This window comes from Zerene cesonia, chromosome 29 (genome assembly GCF_012273895.1).
Source record: "Zerene cesonia ecotype Mississippi chromosome 29, Zerene_cesonia_1.1, whole genome shotgun sequence".
Classification (NCBI taxonomy): Eukaryota; Metazoa; Arthropoda; class Insecta; order Lepidoptera; family Pieridae; genus Zerene; species Zerene cesonia.
Genome location: NC_052130.1, coordinates 102,458 through 123,820, shown reverse-complemented (window position 1 = coordinate 123,820; position 21,363 = coordinate 102,458). Strand labels below are relative to the sequence as shown.

General features: G+C 32.6%; 1 protein-coding gene across 1 annotated transcript in view; it reads right to left on the bottom strand.

The window, feature by feature from the left end:
* The window catches only part of LOC119837758 (complexin), a 156,977-nt gene extending 138,148 nt beyond the window's left edge, over positions 1-18,829 (bottom strand). Inside the window, exons 1-2 of the mRNA XM_038363498.1 lie at positions 18,721-18,829; positions 4,032-4,065 (exon numbers count right to left, since the gene is read on the bottom strand). The gene's annotated coding sequence lies outside the window, so the exon portion shown is untranslated. The remainder of the gene's footprint in view (positions 1-4,031; positions 4,066-18,720) is intronic.
* Between the last annotated feature and the right edge of the window lie 2,534 nt (positions 18,830-21,363).

Here is a 21,363-nt window from a genome sequence, read left to right as displayed (position 1 = left end):
CTACCCCCCTCCTTTTCTTTCACGCAAAATAGGCGCTTGACGTCGAGTTGCGGAAAACGAGCCCGTATTATTATTATTGAAAAGGAAATGTATTGTTCATACAACACTCACAATTAAAACGCTATTTCGCGATTTACAACGTTCATAACGTTGAGAATAATATTCACAATTATATCATTCATACTTGGTAGACAAACGTCACTGTTATCAAAAATCAGCCCACAATCAAACTCATAAAAGCCAAAAGTAAGCTCATAAATATATAACATATAATATATTTTGTGTCAATTTTAATAAAAACGCATTTGGCCCAATACTTAAACCGAGAAAGAGCGACGAAAAATTATATAACTCGGGATAAAGAACTTTTATCACCAAAATCTATCTATTTTTTTAAATCTTTACCGAGGCTCCAACACATAGTTCTACACACATGCTTACCTTTCTACAAAAATGGGACATTAATTTCAATAAAAGCTCATCATGGCGGCCATCTGTTTATTATATTGTACCCTATACAACGTTTTGTGTTTAGTTAAGAGCATCTGTAACATTACGTAGTCTAATTACCGCGAACTCGTTGGGCCCACTAAACCCTTTTTCGCTATTTACCAACGTTGCGGTACTGCGAGCCGGAAGCGCGGAATTATAATTATTCCAATGTTCCATCTTTTCCGAGAGGCCTTGACCCATTTCCACGCCTCCGCATTGTCTCATGGCGATTATGCGATATACAAATGCCGAGATTTAGACATGAGAAACTTTTTGCGGCTATAGAAATGGAAACACGTGCAAGACTTAAGTAAATAAAGCTATAAAACACGATTTAATAACAGAATCAACTAAATTGTCTTAATTACTCCTAGAACATACGTAAGGAAATTATTTAATTCTGGCAATCAGAATAATAAGATCTCATGAAATTGTTTTTTTGACTAAATTGATTATAATGACTATAATGATTGATTAAATTAAAAATTTAATTAAAAATTTGTCAATTTTTTTATTACACGTACATCCACCTTCTATTCTGAGTTCTAGAAGTGACGTCAATGATAGATACTGTATTTGTTTAAAGATTAAATTAAATGATCATCCTTTTTTTAAGATTCAAGTATATATATATATATGTTTTGTTCTCTCATGCAAAACAAAACAATTGAAAACTTTCCATGGAAACTGCGAAATTTTATATTCTTCGAATTCTCTTCCATTTAACCTAAAATTTCTCATTCAAAATTTCTCACTGAAAACTTTTCGTATTTCTTAAAACGAAAACAAGACGAATTAAAAATGTTGTTCAAAAACAAAGTTATCTGATGCTGAGATATGGATGTCATTCGCAGATTGTTTCGCACAGAGGGATGCGACAAATTGGAGGGAATTCTGCAAGATATAATGTACACAGATAAAAAAGAAACTTCGAAACTCGATATAAATGCTGATATAAAACACAAAATAAGTCGAGCATTAGAAAAATTATACATTAATCGTAATTTACTATCTACTATCTTTACGCTCGCGGTTTCTCCCGTGGTTTACAAGGAAAACTCACATTTCCCTAGGACTTTCGGGATAAAACCTATCCTATGTCATGTATACATCTACAACGGTCCAGTGGTTAAGACGTGAAGAAGCAACACACAGACAGAGTTATTTTAGCACGAATTGCAATATCTACTCTTGGTATATATAAGAACATACAAAAATATAAATTTTTCATTACTTTGCCCACAAAGATATTTTTCTAAATATTTTTCAATAGTCCTCCGCTTACATAAGTCGTATCATAAAATCGTAAGTAAAGCTCCCTTACCCTTTCTGAAATGGACTTTTCTTGACCTCGAATACACTAATTGCTAACTAACAAAAAGTGATCAATTAGCTCCTTAATAATATAAGCTCTTAACCATACAAGCTATGAACTTTTCACCTTTTGTTCAGTCAAATAATATATAATGCTATTTCCAGACCGGCCCACTTTCAACATAAAGGACCTATCTCTTTGAAGTTGGAACAATATTGAATGAGACCGTCCTAAATTTAGTACAGAATGATTCTTATTAACCGATAAGGTTACTGTTATTGATATTTATTCATTAATTTTATGCCATCGAGTGTACTTTTATAAATAATAATTAAAAAGGAGACAGTTTTATACAAAATGTATAAAACTGTCTCCTTTGCACTAATTATTATTATTGCGAATATGGACCCTACTTTAATATCGAATATGGTATGGAATTTTTATACAACCATACCACAAAAGCGCACAACTACTATTATTAAAGCTTGCATAAACTTATCTAAAAAACCTGTAATGTAAACCTTAATAAGAACAATTAAAACTATGTTAAAAACAACATTATAAATATGAACTCTCGGTGTCCCTTTCAAAACTGAATATTATAAAACTCAGTTACCATAGCGCTCCTCTTTTGTGGCAAAAACGTAATAATTAAAACAGCGTTTCAAATAAAGCGCTTTACATAATGTTATCGCTGTAGAGAAGCGCTCGAGCGATTGAAGGTTCAGCCAGCCATTAGTAAACGTCGAGCGATCTTATCTTGTTTGCTGTCTGTACCTTAGAACTGGAGTGGCCTAAGTCAAGGATTCAGATATACGCTACAAAACATTGTTCCTACCGTATACAAATTTATATCCTTATATGTAGAGAAATGTAAATTGTACTGCCTTTGATTGTACCGTGCTGTCAGACGTTATCTGCTACCGTCAGCAAATACATTACGAAAGGGATTTTTAATCTACATAAGAATTATTCTTTTTCATTTGATATGAGATAAATTTTGTTTATCTTCCGAAGGACATAATTACGTTGACATGTTTCCTAAACTTTTTATACACGATTCAGGTGTATAATTCAAAATTATTTCATGCACGTGTCGTTCTCCAAATCAAACGAAACATAGCGTTAACGGCAACCCTAATTATTTTATACTAACGAATTTACTCTAAATTTACTTTATGTAACATGCACTAAATAATAGCTGCTTATGACATATGTTTTTTTAATGTGAGAGTGCACAGCCAAGCCGGTTGTTAGCCTGCTGGTAAGCGATCACCACCGCCCATTAGCATTTCTAGAGGTTTTGCTTCTGAAAATGCGTTGCCCATTTTAAGAGATAAAGGTCATAAACTTGGTGAGGAAAAGGAAACGGATCTCATATTAGCAAATACAAACAGACGGACACTAATATTAACCTATATAATTCCCATATATTATTAGGTAAGAAAAAAGCCTTCGATTCATAAAGTTCTTAATAATATATATTGAATCGTACCATATATTTATACTAAATATGTATACATATACAAGTAATAAATAAAGACAACAATGAGTATTACGTCGCGTAATACAAGCTATTTATTATCAAACAGGGAATTTATTGTCGCAATTAAACGTTTTGTAGCAAATGTTTGAGATCAATAGATCCATTACCGCATATAAATACTGGATCCTGGTAACAAAGGGGTGCAGTGGATAGAAATTATGTGTTTGAAGCAAATGTGAAAATGTATTTTGGATTGAAACACTGTTATTAAAATAGCATTTAATTGAATTATTTAGTAAATGAAGAGTGAGATAGACAGAATTTTTGCTTTAAAATATATTAAAATAAGTGAAATAGTCTTTCATTATTGTCACAATCACCGAAAAGAAAGGTTTATTTTGATCAAAAATATAATGTCCTCAGGCCTGAATATTCTGTACCAAGGGAACTATGAAACAGAACTTTTACTCATTCTAAAAACTGACAGTTGCTAAGAAATTGCGCGTGATCTTGTGCATAGCGCATCGTCGGATCTGATCTGAAGTCTCACACATTTAAACACATTTAAACCACACTTCAAAAGTAAGGTCTTACTTACTATTACAAAATGTATACTTATAAAAACTTGTTTATGAAATTAAAAAGCTAATTTATAAACATGTTTACGTTCTTGGTTATATAAGAATGAAGAATATAAGGTCGATACGCCATTTCTTCGAAAGCTGAGTTATTTCTTACCTTAAATTACAGCTGAAGACTAACCACCGCTTGTCTGCAACAAACACACAAGCATTCACATTAATTATTTAAAACTTAAGAATGGCATTTTAACATACTGTTACAGCTATTTCGATTAATCAATATACATGAGTATGTAATTCTTTTATACAATAATGTTCACCGTCTCTCCCGAGGGAGATATCACTAAAGATTAAAATATAATTAAATTACAAAAATTACCTGTCAAACACTAAAACAACATGTCAATTGATTGAAAACATTCGGAGTTATGAATCAGTTATCATTCCGTCAAATGAAACTCCTTCGTTATTTCGAACAGCTTTTAAAATTGTTATTAAAAACGCATAAAAATACGGTTTGCAAAAATATATTATTAAAGAAGACCAAATTATTATGAAATACAAAACATTAAACAATTATTATTTACTTGTGGTGTTTATGTGTGTGACGTGTACATATGTTGAATAAATTTCGCTTCTATTCGATTAACAAGTAAGCAAATATGAATAACATTATGTAAAATGTTTTGAAATGCCCAAATATACGGAAAGCCGCAACGTTCAAGTGTCATAATCAATGAAAATTTGATACAGAGAATTTGTATACATAATTAACGTTAAAATAGCGACAGCCTAATTTAATTCAACAAATTCCCTTCAAATGAAAGTACTCAGAGAGCGCTCGCGTAAAAGTGTTGTCATTTCAAATTAATCCGTAGCTTAATGCTAAAAGCTCAATATTTAAATATACGAGGATTATGGCGACCTCGACGACCATTGTCTGAATTCAATTAATTATACTTTTTATAATGGAACGTGGCCTTAATTATTGTCTATCAAAGCCTAGTACTACTTTTTATTTTTATCGCTATTTCTGAGTGGCCTATATCTTAACCATTTTTATTATTGTTCAATTATTTTGTTATTAAGTTTTATAAATGTCCATTTATTTTTCAATAGTGATTTGATATTTTAAAACACACATTTTTTGTTTATTACGATAGCATTCTAGCACGCGACTTCGCCCGTGTAGTCAATGAGAAATTCCCGTACGAATGAGAGGTTTCACCACGTGGTTTCACAGCAGTAAAAAGTAGTCTATGCCAATCTAGCCTTCCAACTATCTTCAATTACAATGATCATGTCATTAAACATCAATGCAGTAAGCATTAGGAATGACAAACAAACACACTTTCCCATTTAAAATATAATATGATAGAATTTTACCTTGAATGGTACCTACAATTAGTGTTTAGTACATTTTAAATTAATATCTAGATCATGTATAATAAAAAGTGACCATCTTATAAATCTAGGTTATTCTAAAAATGATGACTGTAAAAATGACTGTCTAAAAATGCGTTAGATTTAAAAATATATTTTATTTTGTAACACAAATACTCCCGCGTAGCCGCGTTCACCAACAAATGATTGCAGAAGTCTAGATACGCCTAGAAGATATAAATGAAAAATTGCTCAAAATTATAAAGTTTCATCATTAAGATAAAATCGAGCAAAGAGACGGCACAGCGTGTCTAAGATAAAGTGGCCTATATTAAATCCGACCTCATTACGCCAGATCTCTAACCGAGTTCCGACTCAACCACACTTTAAATTCATTTGGGATTCATTTCTGACTCAAATAATTTCCTATTTTTGTACGATTGACGATTTAATTCGCTCGCAATTTTGTACAACTTGAAATTTCGGAATCCGGAAAGAAGAGTTATATTGTCAGCATGTAAATGTTGCCATAATACTGTCAAATTAACCAATAAATTAATGTATTGTTTTCTTGTGTATGCTTATTAACCTTAATTGAGGATTGCTAACTATTTCCTTATCAAATATTGATTATCTGCATTCAAGATACCACACAATGAGCGCTTAATTTAGGAACACGCTATGTGCGCACTGATTGAACAAACACGTTTGGGAATTCATACTTTATTAATAAGCAATTAAGGTATTCTATTCAGTGCTTTCTAGAATAAATATCCTTCCACAAACAATACACAAAAACGAACAATCCGATACATAATTCTCAATGTTTTTAAACTACGGATATTCCATTCCGTTCTGCAAGTTCCAACGTAGATATTTGCGCTCCGATATCGCTTCGACGGAATACTACATACAATTGCTGGCTTGTTTAAATTCCGTGCACGCTTCCAATCGTTACGGGGGTATCACCCCGTGTACGGTCAGCAACGTTGTCAGTTGTGTTGTCAGGACTTTCGTTAGTACTTTGTAGTTAATGTAATTGTAGTTGGCGGTTGGCGGTTGGCGCTTACTTTGATATCTTCGGGCTTTAAATGCTGACTGTACTAACTTGTATTACGAATCCTTATTCTTTTCCCTAGCTATATTTATTCTAAAAAAGCAGTGGTGGCTCAGTGGTGAGAACCTCGGACTTCAAAATCGATAAGTCGGGGTTCGAGACCGGGCGAGCGTGCAGGAAATAAATTGATTTTTCAATTTATCTGCGCATGTGGATAACATCACCACTGCTTAAACGGTGAAGGAAAACATCGTGAGGAAACCGGCATGTCCAAGAATTAAAAGTTCGACGACATGTGACATCTGCCAACCCGCACTTGGCCAGCGTGGTGGATTATGGCCTGAACCCTCATAGGAGGCCTGTGTCCCAGCAGTGGGAACGTGTATGGGCTGATGATGATGATGATGATGATGATATTTATTCTAAAAAACTTTATATAGAATAGTTTAATATAAATATAATGTCAATATCTAAAAGAATTAGAAGTAAAGTTTTATATACCGCGCACTAGGTCCTACTACACCCAGGGTAAACTTTGAATTATCTAATATAGGTTATAAATAAATGTTAATTAAAGAAATAAATGTTAATTAAGAAAAATTAAAAACAGTTACGTGAAAATTTTTACAGTTTAAATTATATCCACAATACTGTTTCTAGATGGATCTAGAGATTACTTATTTAGGTTCCGTACGATAATAAGACTTATATACAATATACATAAGGTAAATTAAATAATCAACAGTAAGTGGAAATTTAGCATTTAACTCTAAAATTTTATTTTTTTTATGTCATCGTCGGCAATGGAGGTAATGGGTCAACTGATGGTAAGCGCTACCACCGCCCATAAACATTTACAGAGCTCTACAAACGACCTTACGCCTCTACAAATTGACTGCCGACTTTATTTGGTATGGGATAGTACTTTCTTGTGTTTGATTTTACGCGAGTATTATACATTTAGATATTAAAAACTTTTTAACGGATTTTAAACGCGATTTATTCATTATATTATTAACCCGACGTTTCGAACACTTTACAGCGAGCGTGGTCACGGGGAGACATAAAGACATGGTATGGGATACATAAAGAATTGATGAAAGGAATAAAGAAAAAGACTAGAAAGGGTAAAGGAAGGATACGGGTCTGCACTAACTAGTACAAAATCATATAAAATATCTTAAGATTTCCAAAATCAGTCTATTTTTATTAACAAAAACGAATTCGATCGCACGAGAACAACAAACAAGAATATAATAATGAAAAAACATCACAAATCACTCGTAAAACCCGACCTAACTACATTGGGAGATATTCATTTTGCCTAAGGTTTCATGGAAGCCACATAAAACCGTTTATAATGATTGTCTTGTTCCAAGTTACATAGTTAAGTTATTAAGTAGGTTATTTACCGCTTAACACGTTTACCGGTATAAATAGGAATCACTTTGATCGTATGCTCTGTTATTATAATAATCATAGAAGCAATATTTTGAAAAGATAAGCTTGTATTAAATGTTTTGTTGTTTGGATGAAGGAGTATATAATAATATTTATATAAAGGAACTTTTAGGAAAAATAAAATTTCCTAAACATTCTAGAGTATTCCAGAACTTGTTCTGTCATTTTTCTTCACTAGCACTATTACAACAGTTCGCTTTGACGCGCTATATAGAACTATATCAATGGAAACCATCCAATAAAATTCTAACGTTAAAACTTTTAGAGGAAATAAATTTGAAGCCCTGAATTGAATTCTATTGGAGTCGACTTTATGGCTGATTTTATTCTGGTAATACCAATCCAGACAGTTGTTATTTATATGAAGTTAGTTAAATTGCTAAGCATGGTCCGCGGCTGCGCTCGTCAACAAAAACGTGGTCAAATACTTCATTAAATTGTAGCCAATTTTTGATATTTACGAATTTGTCAATTTCTTAAATATAAATATTTTGTTTACTTTAATTATTTACATATTCTTCAGAAAGTGGTAACTTTTATTAGAAATGCTTATATGACTATTATTCGGTAGGTACATAAAACATTTATTTTTTTAGCAAAATATTGAGCGAAGTACATGTGTTTTGCAAGTCTTAAAAACAATTACACTTTAAAACCACTAGTATTTTTATCATAGCAAAAAAGGGTATCATTAACTCATTGAAACAGCAATGAGCAATCAGCCTATCGATTGATAGTCAGATATTTTTAATTCTGCTAGATACAGCCTTTACAACTAAAAAAAGTGTACCTGCTATACCAACTCAGCGAACAAAGCTACGCGCAACCGTTACGACTGAAAAAGGCGCGAAAAGTCCAAACCATAATTCTACAGACGCGGTAATTTAAAGAGGTTAAGTGACGTTTCATAAAAAGCGCAAAAAGGCGGAATTACGAACTCTATATGGCAGTAGGACGGTCATTAGACAGAAATCACGCAATTAGACGAAATGACGCAGTACATTCTTCGCCAATGGAGGCGTCGAGGGTAAAAAATTTGATAATTTTTTAGGAATAGAAAAAATTATATTGTGAGTTGTATACCGCGTACTTCGCTTCCTTTTCCATCATTTAATTGTATTTCAGGTGTTTATATAAATTTTATTAGATAATATATCAGTAAATATTACATTTTTATCTATTTATGAAGAGAGGAACTTAGTAAAGCAAAAGTAAAAGGCAGTAAAAAACGCAGATGGACAATGAAGCAAAGTATTTTATTTTAAAAAAGTATTTATCATAAATATTGCAATAATGTATATTGTCTTTTGAAATCAACAGATGTAATAATAATTTTAACAAACAAAGGTTACGCTTTACTTAAAAAAGCGAATTAATCACACGTAATTGATAAAGTTTCTATCCAGCAATAAATGTTCGTACAACAAACTCCCTCACCACTCCATTACACGTCATAAGCAAGGATTCAAAATTCCATCTCATTATTCAAAAGTTTCGTAATACGTGGTAATGTGGCTAATTCATCAGCCTGCGTGAGCCCAGGCTGCTCCCGAACAATCGGCCAAGTGTGATATTTGTCACAGCAGATAATAGCATAGATAATAGAGACCAACTTCTACAATTTTCGGCAGTCACCCTCACAGAGGACGAAAACTTCGTACCACTTGACGCGTCTGCGATTTAATCTATGACATGAGGTCCCTGTTGTTACGAAAGAGTGAATCTTTGGAATAACTCGCGTTGTTTTTGTCAACGAGTAAATACTTCGAATAATCGCTCTTCATCCTAAATTTGTTTAGAACATAAAATTTGAATTAATCGCAATTCTCTTGCGCAATGATAAATTCCACACAAGAAAAACATTTTTTTATTCAAACACTCAACTAAAAACTTTTCAACGGATTTTAAACGCGATTTATTCATTATATTATTAACCCGACGTTTCGAACACTTTACAGCGAGCTTTGTTCGAAACGTCGGGTTAATAATATAATGAATAAATCGCATTTAAAATCCGTTGAAAAGTTTTTAATTTCTAAATGTATAATACTCGCGTGAAACCAAACACAAGAAAATACTAACACTCAACTAATTATGTTTTAAAAGCTACAAAACTAAACACATATGACCGCGTCCTTGGTACAGTGTTTAGCGCGTGAGCATAGAACCAAGGGGTCCTCGCTTCAATTCCCGGTGAGACGCTCAAGAAAAATATTTCAGTCTGGCAGGACACAGCAGGCTGATCACCAACTTGCCCATAAAGAAAATCGATCAATAAAACAGGTGTATATCATCTGCCCATACCCCACAAGGGGACAAACAAGCTAAAAACAACATATCCTTTATATAAAAATTCTAGCCATAAAAGACAGCATTAAAATCGCCGCGCGTTTCAAGAGACAAGAGTCGTAATACATTTGTAGCAAGAGTGTCAATAGTTCCACTTGGCTGTCAGACACTCAATGTAAGATCTCCTGGTGTCAGTGCTGTCTGACATCTGCGAGATAAATGTGTCAAAACGAGAGCACTGTCGGCTCGGGAACTGAAGCGAATATTCATTTTTAGAAACGATTGTATCGTGAACTGTTTATCAGTTTATGTTTTAGATAGATGTCGCTTCAGAAGTGAACAATTTTGACCGGCACGACATTTTGATACGTATATAAATCTGAAGTTCGATATATTTTTTAAACAATACTTTTGACTCCATTTTGACCCACTTCAAACGGACAGATTTAGTTCCAACGTTGTACACTTATTAAGAATCGGTGGCAATACAATAGTTTCATGATTTTATCTTATTATCCCGATTACGATCACTAGAATTAAATAATTTTCTTAGTCATACTCTGTATAAGAGTGAGACATTTTCTATCATTGTAGCGTGTTTTTTGTGTACTATTTTATATTTTAAATAAAAACAGACACCGATACCCGACGACATTATAACTCTAATTCACTTATGACACATCGTTACGTATTTTCCACAAAAATACACACACATAAAACGAATTACCGTTCGATTATTTATGAAGACTATACGATAATGGTCGAAGGCCAGATTAAGGTACTCGTAAGCCAGCTTAAGTTCAGAAAGTTGTAGACTTTCTGAACTACAACTCCAACAACCATAAAACTTTTATAGAATAATCTTTAACGGCGTCGATCTAACAAAAAATAAATGATTGATTTCATTTTCATTTATTTACGGCAAAGCGTACAAAATAGTAATATTGTACAGAGGAAATATCTTTCGTTTGTGTATTACGATTTATCTCTAACATTAGAAATGATTTATTAGAAACACAACAAATCTTTATCATTTAACATGGGCATTTATGCCGAATTATCCTTGGCGAAGTAGTGATAAGAGAGACAGTTAACCGCCGCTTCACCGTTAAAATTTAGTTACCATTCATAAAAATACAATCATTTGGCTTTTATAGTGTATTTATCAATATCGATGTCAACTAAAACATCGGAATATAATAAAAATTATCGCACACGAAATGAGCTCGAAGCTAACAAAGCATTATTAAGAATTAATATTAACATCGGACGGATACAATGCGTACTCCAAGCTGTAACAATGTCGGATCCAATACAAAGATCAAAGGTTAATCTTTTCATATTATACGCTAATGTGATGTGGCGTCTTGTTTGTAGAGGCGTGTTGGCGCTGCCGAAGGGGCTGGTATCGACTTAGTTATTTCATACAGTGTTTTATTATTCTAGTATTTTTGCTAATTAAAAATAGATTCGGCGCTTGACGAGAGAAATTTGTCCATAAAAGTCATGGCACTGGAGGAAAACCACCAATTATAATAATCTATATATCTTTATCATAAAAATATAATTCCTATTTCCCTTGGTCACGCCATCACGCGTGAACGGCTGGACCGATTTCAAAAATTCTTTCACCATTAGAAAGCTGCAAAAGCTGCAAATTACACTACGTGACATAGGTTATATATGTATCACGGGTGAAACCGGGACGAACAATTCAAAGGCACTGTACAGTTCGCAGATTCCGTTAGTAACACGCATGGTGGAATTCTCAATGATAAATTTATCGATACATGTCTCGTATCAGGTATGTCCTATTATTTTTGAACATATAATATTAGATGTTAATGTTATATATGTACCAATTATCTAAAATTAAAATAATTTTAAAATTTTGCGCAGTTTCACCTGCGAACAATCTTGCTGAAAAGCAATTACTGATGTGTTATTCTGGTACATAAGCTACGTCAACGCCAAGTACTATCAAAATACGTTCAGTGATTTTTCAAGTAACAAACATACATTCTAACAAGCTTTGGATCTATAAAACCAGTCCTGTTAAACTTATTTCAAGTGTCGATAATAAATTCATCAATCAGGGAACAAATTAATTTGCCACTGTCATAAGCATTTTTTTACTTTCATACTCATCAATCTTCATCAGGAAAATCCTTTATTAAATTTTCATTTTGAACAGCTCCTTATGAATAAGGGGATATTTTATATGTATTTTATTTCTGACTTCCTTGGCACAGTGGTTAACGTGTGAGCGTAGAAGCTAGTACTATCGGGAGTCAATTCGGGAATTGAGAACTGTTCATTAAGAAAAACAATCGATCAAATCGATGAAACACACGTAACATATCTGCCCCATGAGGCTTCACTTTAATATATATATTTAGACACTAACAAAAATAGTAAAATCCTAATCCATTACGCCAGACTTTTATCTATCTGTACTTAACTCCACGTAGAATCGAATAGCCATTTTTATTTCAAATATTAATAATCACATATCTATTAGTATCTGAAATCCTCTGTGTCTATACTCTATACCCCTCACTACATTAATAAAGCAATAATAAAAAAATAACAACAAATATAATAGAATGTTTGCATTTTTCGTCAAACTTTGCGTGATATTTAAATAGAACACAACAAAATGTACAATTATCAACACAAAGGCACTTTAATTAAAATACACCTCATGTAATGTCTTTTTGGAATTCGTCCTCACTCTGTTGATTGAAATAACTGTGGGTCGGCAACAGAGAATATGAATTATATTGCGAAACACCTCAAGCCAAAACATCACCTAATTCTATTTGTTTAGGATCCATTTTGCTTAGATGTTATTAATTGAATAATCCGGAGGCAATTTACAAAAAGTCCATCCAAAAAGCCAGCTGTGGTTTTATGAGCTTTTATTAAAGTTGAAACCTTAAATAATAATAGTATTTTTATTTAAGTTTCCTATTAAGTAGAATCATGCCTAGTTTTTCATTCAGGTCAAAGGTTGGACGTCAAATAAATGTGTTGCTACAATAGCTTTGCTCCACCATTTCTCTCTTGTATTTATTTCTGCACCAGTTGCTTCCATTATAATAAATCTGATAGTCACCGGTAGAAAATATATTTATTTCATTTACTTGAGACTAAAAATAGATGCCCGATTAAATCATGCAAATAAACACAGACGTACATATATATAAACTATACACTACATACATAATATATATCCATATTTATGATATTAAAAATACAAAAGTTGCTCTGTCTAACTGTCTATCTGTCTATCTATCTATCTTAATCAAACCTGAATCACTAACTGATTATGATCATATTTGCTGCACAGATAGTTCGAGTCTCGAGAAAGGACGTAGGATAGGTTTGATCTTGCAAATATCCCAGGAATGAAAATTGCGTGTGCGTGCAACACCCGGAGACTGTCTATATTTGCCTTTACTACTCGGGAAAAGCTGGGGCGGAAAGCTAGAAAACTGTAAATAACTAAATTGTCTAAGTCATATTTACCCACGTAGATACGTATATTACAATATTTCTACCAGTAATCGTGATGTTCAATTAGTTCCCATTTTACAAAACAGATTTATAAAATGTCGTGTATAAGTGTAGATAACATATGTATGTGTGTGTGTTATTTTTCTATGTTAGCGTTTTTTAAATTATCATAAAATGTACTAGTGTATCAAGCAGTATAATTAAAGATTTCATTCTTAAAGGTGGTTTTATGACACTACAAAGTTACAACATGACTGTCCCATCATGATATCTCCAATATGAGCAGTGGAGCTCAGGTCAATCGTAGGAATAAGGTGGATTTTAGATCACTGCGCGATCCTAATTCATAAAAACATTTATAGCTATCAAAAAAGTCATATGTGACGTGAGTGTCATGTCATGATAGGATAGGAACGGTATAATTAAAACTGTCAAGTCATTGATTAATGACAGGGCAACGATATAATTAATGTATTTTAACCTTAAATAGATTACTATGGCCTTATCCTACAAGCTATCTAATATCCTGAGTGCGAAAGAAAATAATCAAAAGAATATACAGTTTATTATGTATAAAATAAACAAAGTTTATGTGAAACAAAAATACACTTCAGATTAAATAGATATTTGTTAACAATGAACGCATAGAACTGAATGATCTGAATACAAAGACGAGACTAAAATTATGGTCTAAACAAATACAGGAAAAAATTCAGGATAATATATTCACCTCATTGTTAGTACAATCTGAAAGGGTATGCAATTCTTTGCTTGTAGTTTAAAAACAGTGTAGATTTATAATTACTATCGACATTTGTATCGTACCATAATTTGTTTAAAACGTTCCCAATATGGGATATAGGTTGAAATGTCTTGATAAATGTATCATTATCATGTTATGTATGGTATAGTATTTAAAAAATGATCTTCTTAGATGAATTTAATGGTATATCACGTGTGACCTCCATTATTATGTATTCTTGTTCGGTTATTCTATCAATTTATTTCCTGATTCATCTATCAAAGGGTTTTCCCCTTTCCCCAAAGGGCGTCTTTTGAGCTCGTTAGTTGGTTCCTTTGAAAAATTTGGCGTCAAACGCCTCAATATTAATACGTACACGCATCTACAAGGTGCGCGGAGTAAATCATTTTGCATACATGTTTTCCTTAACTCTGTAACTATTTTGAAGTGAATATATTACGAACGCACCACTTACTACCGAAAAGTAACACACGAAATCTTTTAGTTATTTTCTTATAAAATACTAGCTTTCCGACCGCGGCTTCGCCCGCTTAGTCAAAGCAAGAAATACATAGTCCGGCATTTTCCCTGCATGCTTCCTGTTTCGGTGGGATTTCCGGGATAAAAACTATCCTATGTCCGTTCTTGATTCTCAAACTTTTTCTTTACAAAATTTCAGTGTGAGTGGTTTAGACGTGAAGAAGAGACAGACAGACGAACAAAGTTCCTTTCACCTTTAAAGTAATAGTAGGGATTTTAAACATTTATGTTCCATATAAAATATAAAGATCACATGTTAGAAACCCAAAAACCCAGAAACTTTTGGGCGAATGTAAGCTTCAAACTAAGCACACTTAATTGATGTTAACTACAAAGCAAGTGACTACTTAGTTACGATTCCGTCTGATCTACTTAATCCCGCTCTTTACTTGGAACATTTAGTAACTTGGCAATTGGTCTGGACTTGAGAACTTAGGGACGGGACAACGTTTATAATTTGGGCAGATTTGTTTGATTCCTTCGTCATTCGTAATTTCTAGTATAGTATTATGTTATCTGTGGTAACGTTTTCATTCTTTTATATTTAAAGAAATAATTGTAAAGCAAAAATAGTTCTCATTATAATATGTAATATATTACAATTAGAGCAAAAAACAATCGATGCATGACAAATATTCAAATACAAAATATATCTGTTTAAAAACTAATGGTTTAACCAACAACAAGAAAATAATGAAGCCTTATTTTAGTTCCAAAATCAGCGAACAAGCGACAATACAGCATAAAATTATACAAAATGCGATGCGACGAAATTTTCTATACACCAGCTGAATTCTGTCAATTGCAAATGTCGGCCAAAGTTTGGTCGTGCCCATGAATTTTTAACAAAAACCCACAATTGAGACGTGGACGCTGCTGAGCGAATAATAATTAATGATTGGACTCCAGAAAACTGACAATTGACAATAGTCTTTCGTGAAACTCTGATATATCAAGCAACGTAGTTCATATTTGTTTAATATGAATGTATCAGTGTTATAACTTTTTTATGCAAGAGAGGTAACCACTCCAGATTCTAAAATGGGTCTAAATGACAACAATTTCCCATGAAACTCACGAGGATATCGACTAGCAAAGCAAGCAGAAATTAGAGTCGAATTGAGTACCTCCATCGTCGTTGGACGTCGGTTGAAAACTCGTTTAAATGATACTAACATTTTGTGAAATTCTTACAAGAGAGTGTATGTTTCTAATTTATTAAGTGAAAGTGTATATTTCTAGTTCATTTTTGTTTCTAAAATATTTAAATGATTACGTACTTTTGAACATTATTTTAATTGAATTACATTACGAAGTAAGTTATGTTAGCCTTAATATATTTTTCGTTTAATTTCATCTAAATCTAATAAGTTTATTTTGCTGAGCTGAGCAGCAAACATACAAGACATATGCCAACATTTTCTTTTCTTAATAATACTGCTATTACAATATGTCCACTATTTGCCGCGATTATTTTTTTTACAGATTCGTGTCAGATTTTGAAGCAATACTCAATAACCTCAATCAATTTGAGTAAAACTTTTCAATAAGTGAAAATTTACAAGAAATAAATAAATTTAGTCAGATTTAATAAGGATAACAGGAGTGCTCATATAAAATACTTCTTAACAATATCATCCTTTACAAAATGGAACAATTGTTTCGAAAGTTCGTTAAGAAAACATCCGAAACGCGTGTAAACTCCTCCAAGAATAATAATGAATTAATGAGTCACGTAATTCCTTTCCTAATGATATATAAGGTACCTACATTATCCTATATTTCATTCAAATTAAATATGGTAGACGAAATTTAATGGTGTTTTATAGAAATGAATATCACCTAATCATTTCCAATCTGATTAGAGAAAAAATAATTTCTTTTCGATGGGTGGATGGTCAAATGAGAGAGACCTTTGAATACTCTGAGGCATACAGTCGTGGTCGCTGGCATTTGAGACGCCTACGGACGGTGGATAATTATTTTTTATGTCCAAATTGAAAAGTGATATTTTCTCGTTTATTCACACTATAAACTTATTTACCTATACATGGTAATCGGAAAATTCTATTCTATCGGCAACACTAGCATTCTCTTCAGGCTCTCATCTATAAAAAGTACTTTTATCTCATCTCAGAATACATAAAATAAAGTAATAAAAACAAAATGGCGAGGTTACAAAAAGCGGCCTTATTGCTAAAAACTAATCTCTTCCAGGCAACCGTAAAAAGAAAAAACATTTAAAACAACACTTAAGCGCAAAAGCGCATTTAAAAATAAATTTCATATATACAATACAATAATACAGTATTTTCTTGTTTCATTTTACGCAAAAAAAGCTTTTTGCTTTCATGGTTGCTTTCTCAACTAGTATCAGATAGCTGAAAATAAATCTCTAGATATTATAGAAAATGTTTCCAAATGATTGGATTACCAACGAGATTATATGAGATATATATACTTCATTATATTGAACTGTACACGTTGGAAGATAAAGGTGGTATTTGATCAGCAACAGTCCCAATACTCTTATAAGAAGGAGATTCGTCGTCGACAATTTTGGATGTGATGACTATGTACTGAAGTGCATAGTTTTTCCCTGATCTTCTCGTAATGAAACTGCTTTCAGAAATAGTGGTAAAAAAATTCAATTAGACACAAAAGTGCCAAAAGAAATCTGGTTTAATAAATAATTTCTTGAGTTTTGAGGCTAATACTCTGTGTAGAGCATATATTATACCCTCTTGCGGAGGTGAACCTATTAGGTTTTTTCCATGCTGACCAGAAGTAGTGCTGCCAGAACGAGACATTAATTTTTTGTGCATCCCCACCGGGACTCGAACCCAGGACCCTCGATTCCACGCTCACCCGTTAACCATTGTGCTTAGAAGGCGGATCCTTTAATATACTATACCTTAAATACATAAAATTTTGATTGAATCTATCTATTTTTCGAATAGAATATATTATCTATCTATCTCATTGTAAAAAGTTAGTTTCAGAAACATCGTTACATAAAATAATGCCACGTGGTAAAACATAATGTATTATATATTTGACCTATTTTTATTCATGCGATTGTGCATATTATATAACGCAATAAAAAGTTTCTACTCTGTAAAGCTGTAATAAAAACTATCCTCGAAAACACAGCCGCGGAGGGTTGCTGTCATTTCATTGGAAGGCGCAAAAAAATTCAACGATTACTCGTCTTGTCTTTCCTTTTACTTTATATTCCATTACTCGTTCTATTTACATAATGTCATAGTGTTTTCCTGTTCATTCAGTTGGTTAGACAAACAAAAAAAACTCATAGAAAATATTCTTTAATTTTGACATAAAACAACATGATGCTTAGGATTATTAGAATACTAGACATGTCCTTTATAATTACGCAATAAACTTTGTAATTAAAATTAATTCTCCATGGGATTGTATTACGTCACACTTAATTGGTGTTTTTAAAATCCACACTACTGCGACGTGCGTACTTTCAATATATTCGTTCCATTGCTTTCCTTTAAACTAATTCAATTACAGTTACGTTCGCCAACGTCCGAGTAAACGCAACGATACAATGTTATCGTTGTAAATCTTCACGATAATGTATTTGATAAGCAATAAACATATAATAAATGCGCTTCATATTTTATTATTGCAATGTTCAGTTACCAGGATCACAGAAGTAATGTGAAATGAAAACAAAAGGTAGAGCGTAAATTTTATTTGATACCTGTCAATGCCAGTGCAAATCAGCACTTATGAGTCATATTTGTTTTGAATAAAATTGTTTGGCGGACGTTGTTTTTGTGCTGTGACTGTGCGGTATGTCGAGTGTTATATCCTAGCACTTACCAGGGCAGGAGGAGGATGTAAGAGTAAGTGTTGCGGTTAGGTTATATCGTTCGCGATGCAGAACACAGTGTAACGTGTTACCCGTACGGAGGCCGGGCGCCTACTGACTGCGTCGATCGATAGCCGCGCCATGCTGCGTTACGTTCCGTTCACCGATTCGATGTTTTAGTATTTTTTATCTGTTAAATTTCAATTCGAGGCGCGTTCCAATTTTAAATTTATTTTTACATGATTATATTTTGTAATTAGCTGGAAAATGTTGATATTAAATATAACATCTGCACCTAAGGATAAGACTCTACCTTTGAATAAATTGTTATGTAGAGTTAAAATGCGCATAGTTCTTAAATATATTGTAAAATTCCAATAACTCTATATTTTAACTGACCTGAACTAACACACAAAGAAGAGTTCACTGCAAAATAAACAAATACAAAAAAATGTTTAAATTATTGAAGCAAAATAAATGTAGAGTTGATAATTGACTTTTGTGTAATGTATGGACTGCAAACGGCGAAATAACTAATAGTTGCGTGCTTGTGATATAAGTAAACATTCGTTAAAACTTTCTCGTGTCGTATTATTATGACTGTACAGTTAACTCTGTTATTGCTATAATATTAAGTTAAGCTATCTTTTCTCCTTATTAAAACATTTTGCGCCATGGTCTATGATTTTAAAAGATTTAATCGATAGAATAGATATATACATAGAATCAATTAACTTCATTTCGACTCACTTTATTCGAATAATCGGTAATGCTGATGAGTTTTTATAAAAATAGGACTTATTAATTCTTGGTCCTTAATGGTATTATTTTAATATTGTTTTATATTAAAACGTTTTTACTGGTAAAAAACGTTATAAAAACGAATAGTGATAAATTTAAATACACGATTATAATTTTAAAACGCTGAAAATTTTTTTCTTAACTTTAACTCCAGTGTAGACTTCAAAAATTAATTCACCTTTGGATATGTTTGTTTATACCACGAGAGAAGCCAGGGCAGTGAGCTAGTAATACTAATAAGATTATCCATTTAATAATGCAAATAACAGCGTGTGTGCGGTAAGAAATAACTTATATTAGTTTGCAAATGAAGTTAACATATTGCTTAGTTCATGAGGCAGTAAATTAAATGCAGGTGTTGCTTGCCGTCGCTGTAACATATCTAATACTGTGCACCTCCACCTACCCTGCGACAACGCTAACTAACTTTTTGCATATTTAAAATAAAGTCATAGAATATAGTTTCTAAATACTGTTTATTGTTTATGTATACCAGGGTATTGATACATAGAATACCTATATAAAGACAATTTATATTCTAATTTCATCCGCTCAAAGCAAGGAAACTTAATAATAATTTTTATAAAGAAATATTCTAGCACTGGTTTATAGTAAAGTTGCATTTCAATTGTTTTACTGACTTTGTTCATGGACAAGTCATCTGTTTTCTTGTGAAGTCTTTTTTTATGTAACGCAAGACATTATATAAAAAATAAAAAAGACAATAAAAGAAAAAATAAAAAAAGGCCAAGACCCCACAAGCGTTTTTCTATATTTAAATGTTCGTAAATGTTAGTTAAATGTGATGTGAACGATTTATCTATAATTAAAATGTGTTTGAATACTCTTATAAGATTTCAATTTCCACTTTTAGTTTTGCTTTTATGGACAAATGGCGTTATATAAATATTTATTTTTAGTATACTAAAGAGCACGGCAGATTATGGCAACACCCCTCATAAGAGGCCTGTGTTCCAGCATAGGAACACACTAGCTGTGACCCGCGCTTGAAACCGCGTAAGTCCGTATCCCGTAGGAATATCGGTATAAAAAGTGCCTATGTGTTATTTCAGTTGTCCAGCTATCTACGAAGCAAAATAGTATTATTATTCACCAATAGATGTCAGGAAAAAAAACACGAATAAAACACGAATATGACATTTTCTAAAAAAAATTCCTAGCTAGATCGATTTATCGCCCCCGAAACCATAGGGGGTTTACTATATACTATACTAAATTGCATGAAAATCGTTGGAGCCGATTCTGAGATTCCAATTATATATATATATATATATATATATACAAGAATTGCTCGTTTAAAGGTATAAGATATCAGCTGATGATGCTGATGCTAAAACGAAAATATTCTCTATCCTTTAAAGCACTGAAATTAATAAAACCATCTCTTAAATATAATAAAATAAGTCGCTTAAAGACAATAACTGACAATAGAATCGCAAAAACCAAGCAACTGCTATCGACCAAACTAATACACTGCGTTAGTCCGATCGACTACGTGACGTTGTTTTTAAAAGATTTGTTAGAAAGGTGAAGTAAATACAGTGAGTTCTCTCAAGTTTATCAAGTGAAATGTGAACCTTGAATCTCATTATTTAAAAGCGTAAGATGAAAATAGTGTGTTTCGTTTTACATTTTATTCTAAAAGTTCTTCACTTGGGGGTGTGATGGTTGACTATCATCTTTCAACCAAAGCCAACCTCACCTGCCCGCGGTGCACCCTGCTGACCAACGAACGAGGCTCTGGCGATTTTTTTTAACAGTGGTAGAGCTACAGCTATGCACAGTTCTGTGTGTAGCACGACGGGGCTGTAGCTTGTCCGGGGAAGTACCAC